Source organism: Ochotona curzoniae, unplaced genomic scaffold (genome assembly GCF_017591425.1).
Source record: "Ochotona curzoniae isolate NIBS_2020 unplaced genomic scaffold, NIBS_Ocur_1.0 scaffold_4812, whole genome shotgun sequence".
NCBI lineage: Eukaryota > Metazoa > Chordata > Mammalia > Lagomorpha > Ochotonidae > Ochotona > Ochotona curzoniae.
The window spans coordinates 1,424,639-1,442,420 of record NW_024467124.1 but is presented as its reverse complement, the minus strand read 5'-3'; the positions used below and the strand labels follow the sequence as shown (position 1 = coordinate 1,442,420).

At 42.9% G+C, this 17,782-nt stretch overlaps 1 protein-coding gene across 3 annotated transcripts in view; it reads left to right on the top strand.

The window, feature by feature from the left end:
- PTPRM (protein tyrosine phosphatase receptor type M) overlaps window positions 1–17,782 on the top strand; it is a 773,655-nt gene that overhangs the window by 274,389 nt on the left and 481,484 nt on the right. The gene's annotated exons all lie outside the window — the stretch shown is intronic.

Sequence of the window (17,782 nt, the reverse complement as noted above, 5' to 3'; positions counted from 1 at the left end):
CGCATGCATAATGGACTTAGGATGAAAGAGGAATGAGAATCTATCTTTATTTACACTTCACCTTGGAATTGCTGTGGCTGGAAGAGCAGGCCCTTGGTAGGGTTAAGGCTGGAGTTAGGGTTGGGGTCCCTCTGCCGTCTTCTGCATGTGCACCTCAGGCAGACAGGCTTGCAGCTGCAGGATTTCAATCTCCATCCAAAGGCTCCCACACTCATCTGCCCTGCTGGGGATCCAGACACAGGGACTGTATCTCTGGCCTTTCACATTGTAAGCTGAAAATGTGACTTGTTTGTATCTGTTAGTTCAGTCAGCTTTGCTGGGCCTATACAGCACCAGAATAAAATCCCTGAATGCAGAAAGATGAGTTATGGGTGGGAATTCAGCTGAAACTACATCATAATGTTCATTTCTGACAGCTTCCAGAAAAATGAGTGGGCAAAGAAAGAGACCCTCACAAAAACAAGGCAAAGAGAAGAAAGTGCTTATTCCTTTTTAGGATGCATACACACAGACACACACACACACACACACACACACACACACACACACACACACACACTTGCTAACATATGAGAGGAGGAACAGAGATCTCTCACTGCTTGTTCTCTCCCCAAATGGCTATAATGGTCAGAGATACGAGGATCTGAATCCAAAAGCCTGGAACTTCACCTGAGTTTCCCACATGGATGCAAGAACCCAAGTAGTTGAACCATTTTCCTCTGCTTTTCCAAAGAGGAGCAGCCAGCGCTTGAATGGACAACATTTGGGATGCCAGGTTTGTAGGAGGTGGCTTAATCCACTGTGTCACAATGCTGGCCTCATCCTTACTTATTTAAAAATTAATAATAAGTATTATTATTATTATTGGAAAGTGAGATATACAGCGAGGAGGAGAGACAGAGTGGAAGATCTTCCCTCTGCTGACCCACTCGCCAAGTGGTCACAACAGCTGGAGCTGAGCCAACCTGAAGCCAGGAGCCAGGAGCTTCTTCCGGGACCCCCGTACAGGTGCAGGATTCCAAGAGTGTGGGCCATCCTCAACTGCTTTCCCAATGGGAAAGTGGGACTGCCGGGATAGAACCGGCACCCATTTGGGAATCTGGCGTGTGCAAGGCAAGGACTTCAGTCTCTATGCTACCATCAAGGGCCTCATGTTTAATGTGTTTTCTTTTTCCCTTTAGCTACTACCAGAAGAGGGAAATTTCACAAATCTTCCATTTGAACCTTTCTAACTTTTTGGACTGTAAGGCTCCTTTCTGTTTGGTCCTGAATATACTATTGCCACGATTAAATCAAAGCCCATTAGGTTTAGGTGGGTCTTAGAGTTCATATGGGATTTAAATCTGTGCACTTCATTTTTCTTACCAAAAAGAATAAATAAATGTGATGCACTGGGGAAGAGCACAGTTGGAAAGAATTTCCTATGAAACACATTCAGAAATAATTACAGGACTGCTTTGCAGTCTTAGCCTGAAACACAGCACTAAGAAACTACAAAGTTACATAGTTGTTTATTGTAAAGTACATTTGGGGATTTGAAACTGTTTATTTTCTTTCTTTTTTAAAAAAAGATTTATTTTAATTTTATTGGAAAAGCAGATATAGAGAGAGGAGGAGAGACAGAGAGGAAGATCTTCCATCTGATGATTCACTACCCAGGCAGCCAGAATGGCTGGAGCTGAGCCGTTCCAAAGCCAGGAGCCAGGAGCCAGGAGCAATTCTGGGTGTCCACCATGGGTGCAGGATCCCAAGGCTTTGGGCCATCCTCAACTGCTTTCCCAGGCACAAGCGGGGAGCTGGATGGGAAGCGGGTGCCACCGGGATTAGAACTGACACCCATCCCAACCCGTGCAAGGCAAAGACTTTAACTGCTAGGCTACCATGCTGAGCCCAACTATGTTTATTTTTAAGATGAAAATTACCATCATAATATAATTTAATATGATTTTAATAAACGTATTAATATATGTAAAACAATTAGCACAGTATCTGGAAATGTTTGGAAGATTTTTTTTTAATAAAACATTATTATTGTGAAAGTGTTAGAGAGAGAGAGAGAGAAGGAGCTATCTCCCGTCTACTGGTTCACTGCCCAGATGTCCACAGCGGGTGGGAATTGTGCCAGGACAAAGCCAGGAGCTTCCTCCAGGTCTCCCATGTGGGTGCAATGATCCAAACATTTGGGCCTCTTCTGTTTCCTTTCCCCTCATTAACAGGGAGTTCTTGGAGCAGCTGGAACTTGAGCAGTGCCTATACGGAATGCTGGTATAGCAGGCTGTGGTTTTACTGACTGTGCCATGACACCAGCCCCAAGAAGGATATCTTGAAAAAAGAATGTTGACTCTCTTGCTTGCCTGGCAGCTGTAATGCCAGTTGGGCCATTGGATCCCATATCTGAAATCTTGGCTGTGACTCCTCTCTCTGGTGCCCAGTTCAAGCTTCCTGCCACTACAGCTCCTGGGAGACAGTGCCGATGGCCTGCGTGGTTGTGTTTCTGTTATCCATGTGAGAGGCTTCGGTTAATTCACAGCTGCTAATGGAGTTCAGCTCAGTTCTGACTGTTGAGGTCATTTGGGATGCAAGCCAGTGAAAGCGAGTTCTGTCTTTCTACTTTTCTGTTTCTTGAATTAAAAAAAAAATAGGAAGAGCTGGAAGTATAGTATGGGGAACCACATGGTATTTTAGTTTAGCTCCATGTGTCCATACATGAGAGTATTCCAGAAAGTATCGAAAGTGAAATTAAGAGATATATTCATTGTTGTACAAAACCTTTATGAGATCGTATAAATCTTGCTTCATAATGTGCATCTTGTACTATCTGAGGAGCCCTTGTACTAGATATAAATGTGACAGTAGTTACTAAGTACATGTTAAGATCCACTTAGCATGTTGACAGCCAGGACATCATGAAACAAGTTCTCCTGGAGGTGACATGTGTGGACAGTGGGGCAATCAGCCTCCAATAAGGAGAACAATGAAACCTAAAGTTTGGTTAGACAACGGGGGTTCTGGGCCGTGAAAGAATTCTAAAGTCTTGGTTAAAGTATAGGACATGTGACATCAAAACATATGCGAGAACTGAGCAGCTTCATTTATTCCGTGATGTGTCCTGTTTGTGGCAAACTTCCGCACAGTGAGTTCTGTAGAAAGCTGAAGCCGAATGTTTTGTAGAAAGCAAGTATCCATGTGTGTGCCAGTGCAGGTCATCAATACGTTAGTGCCTACTTATTCTGGGCAAAGCTGTGCATCCTCGTCGGTCATTGTTTTCTGATCTGTTTTGCTGATGCCTACGGGTTCTTTAGACAGATCCAAGTTCAGCTTAATAACTCAGGGCCTCTTTCAGGCCAGTTGGGCCACTGTCACACTGCACTGAAACCAGCAGTGTAGCAGTTGAAGGAGGGAAGTAAGTGCAGGAACAAATGTGGGCAGTCTCAAGCACTGGACTCACTTGAGCTTGTTGCTCTGACAGTGTTCCAGGAAGGCCTGTCTTAAAACTTTGTACTCTGAAGGCTCAAAACATCACAGCAAAGGAAGCTGCAGTATCAGTTGGAGTCTGTTGTGTTGCTTGAGCAAGAAGAGCCCTCCCACTCGTACTTTCTAAACCCTGATGCTCCCTAGTACTTGCTCTAAGAGACTTGGCAAATTGCTTTCTCTTTAGGGAATTCTATTTTCTCACTGTTTCCTCTACTTATTACAAGGAGATTAAAGTTTCACTGGAGTGACTTCTGCCTCTGGCTGTTTGGTGCCATCCCAAGCCAACAGACCACTTTGTGTCTGCTACCTGCTCCAACTCTGATGCTATTTATGACCCTGAACCAACAAACCAGCATCTTTACTTGCCAACCAAGGGTTTGTGAGAACCTCTGAAGGTCATTTCCCAAATTCCTGCCAAGTGGTGCTACATAGAGTCGTGTACTGTCCTGTACAGCACGGGCAGCTCCTGTTGTGGGACTTCTTGGGCTTCTGGGTTACACTGCTACTAGAGGAACCCGCCCGGAGAACATGGGGGTTTGGTGCCACGCACCCAACAGCTTTCCAGACCAAAGCTGTTAATTCCTGCCCCATGGCAAAATGTGTTCCAGCTGTCATGATGAGACTTATCCATGGTTTCACTTTACTCATTGACCTTTAGTCAACCATGATCTGAAAATAATAAATGGAAAATACACCCCCAACCCAAACACCAGTTCTTAAGTTCTAAATGACTTTTATTACAGTACATTGTCATAATTGTTCTGTTTCATTATCTGTTATTATTTCTAACTTCTTGCTGGTAGATTCAACATTATTGTAAAAACACACATATGTGTATATATTATACACATACACATGTTTATATGTGTATATATTGTACATATATATGTATGTATATGTATCTATTATACATATATGCATATGTATAGGTATATATGTGTGTGTATATACATACATACACACATGCATACACACACATCTATGAAAACAATGAGGATGTGTAATGTTCATTCTATGTGAGTTTCCAGGCATCCACTGAAGGTCTTTGAATATATAACCCTTTCATAAGGGGGCTGCTGTACTTTGATCTGCTGTGTTTATCAAAACTGTGGCCAGGTCAGTAACCAGCCTGCTTCTTCTCCTCCTCGCTGCTGGCCTTTCAACTTGGGCCCCTTATTCCTGCCTCCTTCACTTCCATTATTTAATTCAACAAACCTTTTCTTGGGCTTCCTTCTCTAGGGAACCCAGTGACAATAGGAGTGGAAGGCTACAAAATGTGGGCTTCAAAATTGAGAAAACTGGCCCGGCGCGGTGGCGCAAGTGGTTAAAGGTCCTCGCCTTGCACGCCCGGGATCCCATATGGGCGCCGGTTCTAATCCCGGCAGCCCCGCTTCCCTTCCAGCTCCCTGCTTGTGGCCTGGGAAGGCAGTCGAGGACGGCCCAAAGCTTTGGGAACCTGCGCCCGCGTGGGAGACCAGGAAGAGGCTCCTGGCTTCGGATCGGCATAGTATCGGCCCGTTGCGCTCACTTGGGGAGTGAATCATCGGATGGAAGATCTTCCTCTCTGTCTCTCCTCTCTGTATATCCGCCTTTCCAATGAAAAAATAATAAAAATAAATCTTTAAAAAAAAAAAAATTGAGAAAACTTCTGGAGTATTTTCTGGTTCTTGTTGAATTGTATTTCTGAGAGATGTCTTAGCTTTTCTTTCCTTATTTTGGGAAAGAGGGTATGAATTTAGATACCCATGTAGCTTTCTGTGCTCCATAGGGGCAAAGCGGGAAGCTGCCTTGTTCACTCTTAGATCCCAGGCAAAGACCCTGTCCATCTGGGTTAGCTGGAACACTCTCCGTCTGGGTGATCTGGGACACTCACAGCTGAAGTCATGAGCTCATTGGCTTTTCCAGGCCTGGATATCACCTCTTCAGCCTGTGCTTCCCCCATGTTCCTCTTTTTCCCTTTGAAAAACTTGAAGTTAGCAGGAATGCTGAGTACTTGCTTTCAGCACACATAGAAAACAAAGTTTACCTAATGCACAGGGAAATTATCTTAGTTATGTATTCCAAAGGAATGGTTTTATATGACAGGGATGTGCAATTTACACCAGATTTGTGCAGCAACTGTGTTGGAACTGGGTGGAAGCTGGCCTGCTCCTTACGTTACCCGACTCTTCAGTCTTTATTTTATAGGCTCTGTCCTGCTCCCTGCACCCCATTCCTACAGTTTCAAAGCATTCTTTCTGGCCAGTACTGTCAGCGGCCTCCTGTTGGTGTCTTTATCCCAGTGTTCCTTTGACACAGATGGCAAACCTGGCCTTTTTAAATCCTTCCTCTGAAGAAAAAGTCATTTCTGATCTTACCTCTTGTCTCCATCCTTCTTTATCGCCTACTGCATCTCCAATAACCAGGCTATACACATATCGTTAGGGCTCAGAAACACCTGCATTTCTGTGTGCTGTGAGACAGAGAACTCCAGGAAGCCCTGGTCCATGTCTTCTTCAACTTTGGATGTTATCCCTGAGACCCCAGCTCAGTGTCTAGACCATTAATAAATGTGCCCTGGGTGTCTGAATGGATGCTTGGTTGGCCTCTCCTGCCTTCCCTGTGATTTTAAAAATATATATACGGAAGGCTGCAGTTCTGTAAATCCCCTAAAAAAATTTATGCTTTGTGCTTTTAAGTTTCAGCTTTGAGAGTAAACAGAATAATGATTAAAATGAAGCACACTCTGTATTTATAGTAATGTGAAAACTAAGCGAGTCCAACAATTACTCACTGAGGATTTGCATGTCTTTAATATTTGAATGCAATCTGGCTTATTACAGCAGGGCTGTGCAAGTGACAGAGCAATATTTTAAAATATTTATACTTGTAACTAATCAGCATTTTTCTACAGCTTATTTTGGATAAATTGAAATGAATCTAAAAACCCTCGAAAAATAGTATGCCAGACAAGCCTGAAAACCATCCGACTTTGAAGGCCTCTGTTCAACTGGGTCAAAGGTTGCCTTTTGGTTGATTTCTCCTGCTGACAATGAACGTCTGGGTGGGAACACAATTGGGCACCCAAACCCACAGAGAACCTGCACACGAAGGCTTCCTACCTCTTACTTTCCTTTAGGTCTCTCTCTGACAAGGGAAGTAGCACATGGCGTTGTAACATTCTTCCTTACAGTTTTGTTCAAGTGCTTGGGTTTTTTGTTTGCTTTTTTTAGTAATCAGAATATGCTATGAGTGATGGATTTGTTTAGTTGACCGGAGTTTGACAATTTCACAGGTGTTACATGGATGTGGGCGGTTAAAGGTTTTGTGGTTTAGGCTTCCCAGGAGGGAAAAAAAAAATTATCATCTTCTTTAAGTGACCAGTCAGTAGGCATTATTAAACTGGCGATGTTTTAGTCATGCCTGTTTCTTTGAACGTGTTCTCTCGTAAGTAATTGCTGGATGCTTGCATATGACTGTATCATGTCATGACTCCTGAATACACAGAGTTGTTCTACAAGTTCCTAAGTGGCGCACACAGAGAAAGCATCCTAAAATCTAAAGTCCCAGAGCCTTCTCCCTTCTCTTGGGCTACACAATGGGCCAGGTGCATATTCGTATTTGTAACCTTATAAGGAAAGTCCGTGGTTCTGAGGTGACAAGTGTATCTGTGGTAGATACTGCAAAATGCTCAGCCCACTTAGTCCTCAGCAGGTGAAGTTGTTCTGCAGAATTGCATTGACAAATGAAGGACAATTGACCACCCTTTTGTACGTAGTCTGTACTGCTTTTGAATGAAGTTCATTCTCAACTCTTACCGGGCACCTCCCCGTCTCACTGCACATAGATTCATCTGGGTCAGGATCATCGTTAAGAACGTGAGGATGTTCCCTCAGGTGTGTCACAGTAGTGGCTTCGTTGTGGTCGCAGCCACACCTGCCTCGTCTGTGTGGCCTTGTCATGGCTTTCTTCTGCGTTTTGTGGTATTTTCTCTTTTGACAACTCAGTGTTCTCTCAGCTGCTGGTGTGCGCACTGCAGCTGTCTTTTCCTTTCTCATGAATCACTCAAGTTGCAGAGGCCAGACAACATAATTTTTACATATGTGATTGAATTCAGGTTCTGAATCACCTGATGAAATGTGTGGTTTTGACAACATCTGTTCAGGCTCCCCAGGGGTTTTTTCTTTATGTGCTTACTTTCTAGGACTTAATCTTTCATGTAGCTGATAGGTAACTTAATTTTAAGTAGATAATACCCCATCATCTCATTGGTTCATTTCACTGTCCACAAATCAATGTAAAGTCCAATATTGAGCGACCTATTATTTTTATTTTAAATATCATGAAACCACTTAAGTGTGGTCTTATTATTTATTTATTTATTTATTTATTTATTTATTTGCAGCCGTTTTTAAATATGCCTTGCCTTTGTTTAGTTTTCTCCTTGGGGCCTCATAGAGACTCTGTGGAAGTAATTCTGTCTAATGAAAAGGTTTAAAAGGGCTGTCTAAAATAGCCTCCGAAAGACTGCCTCTTTCACAGTTAACTCTCACGGGGGTAAAGTAGCTTTTAAACCCCTAACAATAATGGTTAGTTTTGAAGTATTTGACCTGTTTGTGTGCAAGTTGGGAGCTCAGCTCCCTGGAATACCACTTAAGGCAGCCATGTAGCCCTTGAAAGAAGTTTTATAAAAGCAAAGCACCACGCCATAAAGAACAAAGCATTTTAATGTGCTCTGCTGTTGCTTCCAGAGGAGCCCAGTTGCTTTGCTGGGAAGGCATAGTGTGATTCCTAAAGCAGCTGTGGACATGCTGGCCCTTCCATGGTTAAATCATACCTCAGGCTAATGCTCTGCACCATGAAGAAGATGAGTCATCTTTGTCACCTGTAGGAGCCTCACATAGGTGCACCAAATAAGTGAATACCGAAACCAGATCCATTCTCTTTCTACCTCTGGCCTGGCCAGCCACTGCTCCTGGAGGTCTCGTCTGGGAGAGCCACTCTGCTGAGTGCTGTCATTAGCACCCTATCTGTCTGAGCCAGCCACGCACTGGTGCATGTCCCTGTTCTATAGGACCCCCGAGAGTGTCGGAATAGCTTTGTCACTTTCCACACCACTGCAATGTTCCCATCTTCCAGTTGCCACCCCAACTCCTGATTTAGCATTGGCCTCGACTCTCACTCAGTTTGAATCTATGGTGCCCACTGCAGTGTGTGGCACACAGTCGTGTCACAAGATGGCTGCTACAGATTGAAGCAGTGACCCAAGGTTAGGTTGTGACTCATGACTGCAGAAGAGTAAGACGTCAGCTGTTTTGCTCAGAAATTTGAAATGTGCTAAGGGTATACTTGTGAAATGCCTGCAGTTTACTGTCGCTTTTTATGTTGTTAATTATATGAGTGATAAAGAAGAAAAAGTGAAGGAAAAAAATGTTTCTACCAGGAAGACACATAAAATAACTCTAAAATGTGCAATGATTGCCATTTCTTCTTTGCAGTGCATTGTGGTAGTAAACACCTTTAAGTCTCTGCCATTTCCAAGATAGTGTGCAAAGTTGGGAAATAGAAGTATAAAGTTTATTATTTTTTTGTAAGGTAAAATTCAGCTATCCACATGCTATGGAGTATCTTCTCTTCTGCGCCATGTAGGCTCAGACCCACTTGGACGCCACCATCTCCTCAGCTCCTTAGTATCCATTCAGACGCGAAGTCCTGCGATCATAACTCACAGTATCCTTGTTATCTCTTCCCATTCTCCCAAAATCACTGCCAGAGATCACTGATGTTCCCTACTTCAACTTCATGTTTCTCCTGCGTGTTAACATAAAAAACTCCGTTCTCGTACACTCGGGCCCACCCATACTACTTTGCATTTGTGTCCAGTGGGCTTGTGTGTAGATAATCTGTTTCTCCCACATGATTAGAAACAGTTACTGCGATGAGTCTATTCAGAACAGGGCAGGTTAAGGGAAAGGGAAGTTTGCCTTGGATAAAGATACCACATATGATCAACATTTTTGAATTGTGTGCATGTCTTCCTACTTTACGATCTGCAACAGTGAAAGTAGAATTGTACAGGGGTGAGAGTCATGCATGGTTCTCAGGGAGCCACTCACTGTGAATGTGCGACTCAGGAGGAGAGGGTTGGGTGCGTGAGCATCGTCTGCCTCTGGGCTTGTGCCCCACAAGCTCCTCTTGTGCAGAGCAGATCCTGCTCGTCTTCCCAAGGGTTGTATAAGCTAAGGGAACTGGACATCTGTTTTGAATCATTTGACTTTAAATCTCATTTTAAAAGTAAAGCCACATGAGTGTTAGTGAATCATTTTATTACATTCAGAAGCAGTGAAAATAAAGAATACGCTCTGGGCTTCAGAAGAGACATGGGGCTGATTTGATTGTCTGTGCTATATTAAATGTCTTCTCTAGAATTCGTGTTTCTTGTTGAACCTTGGTGATTTTTAAGGAAAGAGATTTTTGTCCTCATCTTTTTATCTTGCATTGTGTCACCATTTCTTTTGTTTACTTGAGAGAAAATCATACCTAACCTTGGCTCCATACTGACATCCTAATCTTAGTGGGTTTTATAATTCTTGTTTTCTAACAAAAGAATAGTTAATGTAATTTGACAATTTTTTTTTTTTTTAGTTTTAACAGTTGTAATTTAAAACTGAAGATTGCCCTAATAGATCCCAGTGTTCTGTTTTTGTTATGTTTTATTTTTTGGCATGGTCTTCAGAGAGCGTAAACCACAAATATTTGATTATCAGACTCTGAAATATGCTATGAAATCTTGGTTGTGTGTTGAATTCAATCATCCATCCTAGAATCAATCTGACCGAATTAAAATCTTGATTTTCTGTTTGACCTTAGCGAAATCCGGCTTTTAACCTTACTGAAAATTGAATGATACTAATACATACCCCAGTACCCACAGTGGGCTGTTGGAGGAACAGATACAAGAATCATTATAATGTAAATTGCAAGGTGCTGACAGGCAACTCAAGGAGGAAGAATGTGCAGTGGGAGCTGGGATGAATGCTGGGAGCCTGAGAGCTTCTCCAACATTCTGAACCCATGCCAGGTTAGCCACCACCCCTATGCTCTTGAAGAGCAGTAGTCACATACACCTTATCTCCAGTCGATAAAAAATTACTGTTTTCACGTCAGAAGCAGTTTAATGTTTTATGCTCAATGATTCACAGCCCTGCAAAGCTATACAAAAAGTTGTCCTGGACAATGGAATTAGAAAGCCCAGTCTATTTTAAGATTAAAAAAAAAAAAGCCAAAGCCATACATAGTGTTTTCATAATGCACATTTCCCATGAGCTTTTTGAAGTCCCCTTGTATTCCTGTTGATTTGAAAATCTGACTTGGTGAAGTGCCAGCAGAACTAGAAACCCCACTGTATTCATGGGGATGTTCACAGGAGCAGGCTGGGTAGTAGTGGACGCTGCAGATGTCCAGTTCGTGTGTCCACACTGAGGAGTGGTTGGTCCACTGTAAATGATTGGTGAGAAGACAAAACAAGCTGGAAAGGATCCTGTGCCCTTAATCCTGTTTGAAAAGAAGGAGAAAAAGCTTTTAAAAAGACCACCTGTTGTCTTTCATAGATGTGAATATCTGTATAGAAAGACAAGTTTTGCTAGAAATAAACCATTCTCTGAGAAGCATAAATTTGTAAACGTTCGAGAGTCTGGAATGCATGGCTAATTTTTTCTGTGAGATTCTTTAGGTTTGGCATTTTATAATGACATTTATTATTACTGTTTCTTTTTTTAAATAAAATAGTAAAGTATGAAGGTCTATGTATAAACAAAGCAGTTTGTGAGGATATTTAAAAGTTAACTATCTAGTTCCTTGCTATTATAAGAACTAATATATACAGTTTTCTATTAGTTACAAATCAACTGTTCGAGTTTGAAAGAGTCTAATAAAATTAACAGTTTAAAGCAGTTACAACTTAAGCTATGTAAAATGTCTGCCCAAAAAAGGACGTTAAAAAATGGTAAAAGCAAAAACCTTGAGAACTCCATAAAAGAAATTTTATTTACTTTTATTTGAAACACAGAGAGACAAAATAAGATCTTCTGTTCCCTAGTTTATTCCCCCAAATGCCTGCAACAGCCAGGCCTGAGCCTGGCTCAAGTGAGGAGCCAGCGTTCAAGCTGTCCTCCCACATTAGTAGCCAGGTCCTAAGTCCTCGAACCATTGCCTGCTGCTTCCTGGGGTACGTGGTACCAAGGCCTCTGGCCCTGGGAGTAAAACTGAGGCTCACACCCCAAGAGCTTGTATGGAGGATGTAGATATCCTAAGCAACATGTTAACCACTGCGCTGAAAGATGAATTTTAAGCCTTAAGTCTGGTGTGTAATGTAAGACATTATGCTGAATTTTAAAGAAAAAACATTTATGCGCACACACACTCTCATGTTTCTTGTTTTATGTATAGAGAGAATGTATATATTTGCATATTTAGATAATATATTATAGTAAACTTAATTTAAATATAATTAATTGAAATTATATGAATGTGTATAAATATACTTACTATATGTAAAACATACTATATATGTACATATAAATATATGTTGTATGTGTGTACAGTATGTATCTGTACACACAAACACACACAGGCGTTTGACACTGGCTCCGATGCTGCTGGGAATACCTGCATCCCATAAAGGGTTGCCTGAGTTTAAACCTCAGCTCTGCTTACACTCTGAATCTCCTGCTTGTGAATGCACTAAGCAGCAGCAGATGGAGGATCCTGCCCCACACGCAGGTTGAGTTCCTTGCTTCTGACTTTAACTTGGCCCAATCGTGGCTCTGCAAGCATTTGGGGAGTAGACCAGTCAATAAGCAATCTCACTCTCTCTCTTTGTCTTCCTCTCTGTCTCTTGGGTAAAAATAATTCAATACATACAAGTAGATTAAAAAAAAAACTCAACTTTTAAGGTACTAAGGGAAAAAATGTTAAGCAGACATATACAAGGAAGGTGGCTATAAATGGCAAACTCTGGTAAATCCAGTGTAGGCTGGATTCAGTTGATCTTGGCCATGCACGACTGATATTGACTGGACTCACTCGGGTCCCTGCAGTCAGCTCTTGGGTCAGTGGATCCTGGGTATGGAGAGCAAACTCTGACCACATGTCTGTCTTTCAGTAGGCTATCCCAGAATATTCCCACAATCATGAGTGTGTTCCTGTGTTTTTACCTTCTATAATACCTTAGGTAAATGATTAGAGTTATATTTTTTGCACACACAGGCACTCGTGTAATTAAGAGAAGAAAATGTACAGCCACTTAAACTGAGATGTAGCCTTATATTGGGCTGAAGAGCCCAAACCCTGGAATACATTGGTTCGAGCTCAGATTCCCTCTCCACGATTTACTGCATTCCTGCTTTTGAGCAAATTACTTAACCTCTCTATGCCTCAATTATCTCCCTGTTTCTAAGGATTTAAAGAAAGCATGTAAAATGCTTAGAAAAATGCCTGACACATATTTTATAGTAAATATAAATATTTTATAACTTAGCTATTATTGTTCCTCTTGTACATGCTTAAAGTATTTACCTATGTATTTGGAAGTTAATTATTTTGTATATGAAATCAATAGCTTTCGTAATCATTAATTACTGTAGTGCTTTACCCTTGTAATTTTAAAAAATGCATTTATAATTCAGTAGATATGGTAACATTTCAACATTTAAATCACATGAGAAGATTTCTGTCCCAGTTACATATAAAATGATTATTTATATATGAAAATGAGTGTTTAGAAAAGGTATATGAGTCCAAATATCTAAGTGATTTGTATTAATGATCTTGTCAGTCTGAATGGAGCTGGATGATTGTAACCTGTATAATCATGTGACTTTGGATGCATTGAAGTTCAAGGCTGTTAGAAATTACTCTGAAGTAAGTATTTAGCTATTGTGTCCTCCTTGAGTAAGTTCATATTCATCTGAATAAAAACTGGGATGAAGGCCAAACTTCAGCACATCTCTGCTGTGTTCCTGGTACTCTTTTTAAGAATCATATTATGTAAGTTCTATCATTTCATTCTCATTAGCTTGTTTGAGAAGCATGCAACTCCATTATTCTCCACGACACCCAGTGATTGGCTATCAAGGTCCAAACGCAGGGCTCAGGCTTTAAGCTCAGCAGTTAAGATACCTGCAGCTCATAGCCCCCACCAGTGTGAGCTGGAATTGGGGATGGGCCGGGCCCGGCCAGGCTACAGCACCCACTGGCAAATGTCAAGGTGAGGAAGGCTATGCCAGACTGGGTCACAGCACCCAACCAGCATGTGTGAAGCACAGGAGGTGATGGGGATGGACCCAGTTGAAGGCAGTAGGGAACTCCCACTAGTGAGCATGAGAGCTGGGATGGGGGCAGACCAGGCCAGGCAGGACCACAACATCTGATGACCTACATGTGAACTGGATCAGGGAAAAGCTTCTGGTACATGCGTAAGCCAGAGTGGATGGGGTGGGTTGAGATTTGCCTCAGCATCAGCTGGCAGATGCTGACACGGTGGCAGGGGAGCAAATTCTGTAAGGCGCAGGCATGGCTAGACAGGTGCTGGCACCTGCTGGCACCACTGTGGAGTGGTTAGTGGTGCTGGTTGGGATGAACTGGACTTCAATGCCCATTGACATGTACAAAGAGCCAAACGGGATATGCAACAGACAGGACAGTCAGCTGTACATACTGGCAAGCACAGAAGCCAGGACAGGGGTGGGTCTGGTGAGGGTTTTTGTGGGTCGCTTCGAGTAGACTGCAGCTCCCACTGGTTTGTGTGAAGGCCGAGTATGTGGTGGGCAGGATCGGGATGGATTCCAACACCCACTGGTTTGTGTAAAACACGAGCTAGAGACAGAACTGACTCAGCAATTGCAGCTGCCAGTGAGCACGTAGGCTGATTTGGGTGCCTTACCCTGCACTGGCGCACACACACAAGAATTAGGTCTTGGATGGCCTCAGATGAGGTTTCTTTGGCGATTCCCTACTAGCTGAACTGCTGGACTCAGAACCCCAATCATGGAGAGATTTGTAGGTTCCATGGTCTGACCATGCATCTGTCAGAGCTGGGCCTCCTTAGTGGCTCAGAGGGAGCAGTGGACAGCATATTCAAATGCACGTGGAGGATATGGTAGTACATTGGCGCCTCCAAAGGACACCTGATACCATGGCAGAGGACAGAACAAATTGATCAACTACTCTAACCAAGTGCTGACAGTGAACATCTGGGCAAATGGAGACTCTAAGGTGGACCATAGCAGCCAGTGGATTCTGGCGAGATTTCGTTGCATTCATTGAGATTTCATTTCATTTCATTTCAGTGGTGGGATCAATAGCAATTCAGGGTTGTTGAACTATCAAAACCTCTTGAAAGCTTCTTCATGTTATAAATTTCTATTTTTCTTCCTGTTGTTGATTTGTATTGTGGCTTTTCATATAAGGGAGTATATGGTATCTGTGTACTGCAGACTATCATATCCAGATGTGAGGATACAATGCACTAGGCGTCTCTACTTCCAGATCAAAGATGGACTCCCAATGAAACTGTTTATTATATCTTCACAATAGGATGCTGGACTCTCTGCCATTGTCCATTCCTGCAATGATGGACATATAACTGTTTATGAAGAACTATACTATATTGGTAACATAGGGGAACTCGGTGAGGGAGGAGGGAATTGGGGAGGGGATAAAGGAAATCCCAGGGCCTGTGGAACAGTATCATAAAATGATAATAAAATAATAGTAATAAAGAAAAAAAGATACCTGCAGCTCATACCTGAATGCCTGGGTTCAGTTCGTGGCTCTGAGTGCTGACTCCAGCTTCCTATTATTGCCTACTCTGAGAGGCAGCACTGACGGTTAAAGTCATCAAGTGCCCAGCTCTGTCGAACCCAGCTCTTTTCTGGCCATCACAGGAGTTTGAGGGTGAAACCAGCAGATGGGAGTAATGTGTGCCCTTCTGTGAGTCTCAAGTGAAGACAATAATTAATAGTTATGGAAACTAGAGTCCAGTTTTTTCCTCAGCAAGCTCAGGGAGCCCTCCTGTGTCCTGTCCAGCCCTGGGATGAGGACTCTGTGTGCCTTAGTTTGCTTATCTCTTGCTAGGCTGTGTTGCTCTCTAATTTTACAGATAAAATGACTTGAGTTGAGAGTGGTTTTTATAAGGGCACAGCACTGGTCAGTTTGATTGATGAGATTTGCTTTCTAAGAAGGAAAGAGCATGCTGATTTTTTGCAGTCTACTTTGGTAACATTGTCTTTTTTTTAGGATTTTTTTTTTTTAAGATTTATTTATTTTTTATTTGAAAGGCAGATATACAGAGAGGAGGAGAGACAGAGAGGAAGATCTTCCATCCAAGTTCACTCCCCAAGTAAGCGCAACGGCTGGAGCTAAGCCAATTCGAAGCCAGGAGCCAGGAGCTCCTCCAGGTCTCCCACATGGGTGCAGGGTCCCAAGGCTTTGGGCCATCCTGGACTGCTCTCCCAGGCCACAAGCAGGGAGCTGGATGGGAAGTGTAGCTGCTGGGATTAGAACCGGAGCGCATATGGGATCCCGGCGTGTTCAAGGCGAGGACTTTAACCACTGCGCTATCATGCCGGGCCCAGATTTACTTATTTCTTTGCAAAGTCAGATATTCAGAAAGGAGGAGAGACAGAGTGGAAGATCCTCCGTCTGTTGATCCACTCCCCAAGCAGCTGCAATGGCTAGGGCTGAGTCGATCCTAAGCCAGGAACCAGAAGCTTCTTCCAGGTCTCCCACGTAAATGCAGGGTCCCAAAGCTTAGGGCCATCCTCAACTGCTTTCTCATGCCACAGGCAGAGAGCTGGATGGGAAGCAGGGCCACTGGGATTAAAAGTGGCATGCCCATATGGAATTTCTGCACATGCAAGGCAAGGACCTTAGGCACTGAGCTACCACTCTGGGCCCTTCTTTGGTAATATTTTAATGAGTTTATAGTGCTTCCTTTCTGCTCCATGCCAGGAGCGTCAAAAAAATTCCCAAACATGTGCTATTGAGGCTTTTACATATTTAAAAATGTGTTCATGCTAAGATTATGCCCAACAATTTGCAGTAATGTAAGTGACGTGGTGTAGAGGCAAAGAGAGATGACCTTTAGGAGTCTGAGCGGCACCTACTGTCCTTTGGCTAATGCAAAGTGCTTTTTGGTTTTCATTTGCGCAGTGTTTAGCCATGACTAGTCCAACAGATTCCCCATGTTCCAGACTGTTTCGGTCCTTCGTACACTTAATAGTAGGTCATTAGCTTAATGTTCAGGCCAGTTGAATTTCCTCCTCTGAAAACCTTGTTACGCTTCGCCATTTCCTTCCTTCTCTGTTCAGTGTGAGCTGGGTTCTGATCGCGGCCAGGCTGAGGCGACGCCTTTCAGTTTCCTCTTCAGGCGTGCAGGGAGCCGTCCACCAGGGATCTCCGGAGAACTCTTGGATTTTTTTTTTTTTTTTGAAAACTAGTTTTTAGGACTGGATAAAAAAGTGGCCTTGACATCTTGGTAAGCACACTAGCAAATTTGTTGAGCCACAAAAGGCAAAGATGATGTGCTTTTTAAATACTTAAGCATGTTCTGTTTTTATATTAAAGCTGTTCCGTTTCTTCTTTTTAAGACTTAATGATGTTGGGCCTGGCGCGGTAGCCTAGCGGCTAAGGCCCTCACCTTGAACACGCCAGGATCCCATATGGGTACTGGTTCATGTTCCAGCTGCTCCTCTTCCCATCCAGCTCCCTGCTTGTGGTCTGAGAAAGCAATCGAGGACGACCCAAAGGCTTGGGACCCTACACCCACATGGGAGGCCTAGGGGAAATTCCTGGCTCCTGGCTTCGGATTACCACGTTGCTGCCACTTGGGGAGTGAATCATCGGATGGAGGATCTTTTGCTCTGTCTCCTCTCCTCTCTGTATATCTGACTTTGTAATAAAACTAAATAGATCTTTAAAAAAAAGACTCATTGGTATTATTTGAAAAAAAATTTTTTTTTACACTGAGAAGTCCTCCATCTACTGGTTCGCTCCTCAGATGGCCATAATGGCCAGAGTTGAGCAAATCTGATCCAAAGCCAGGAACGAATAGCTTCTTTCTTAGTATCCCACATGGCTGCAGGGGCTCAAAGATTTGAGCCATTCTCCACTGCTTTCCCAGGTCATAAGCAATGAGCTGGATCGAAGTACAGCAGCCGAGAGACAAACGTGGGATACTTGCACCAGAAGTGGAATATATGCTATACCACCAACCCCTGTTTATTGTATTCTTAAAGCAGATCATACTTTAGTAGACTGTCGCTGGTTA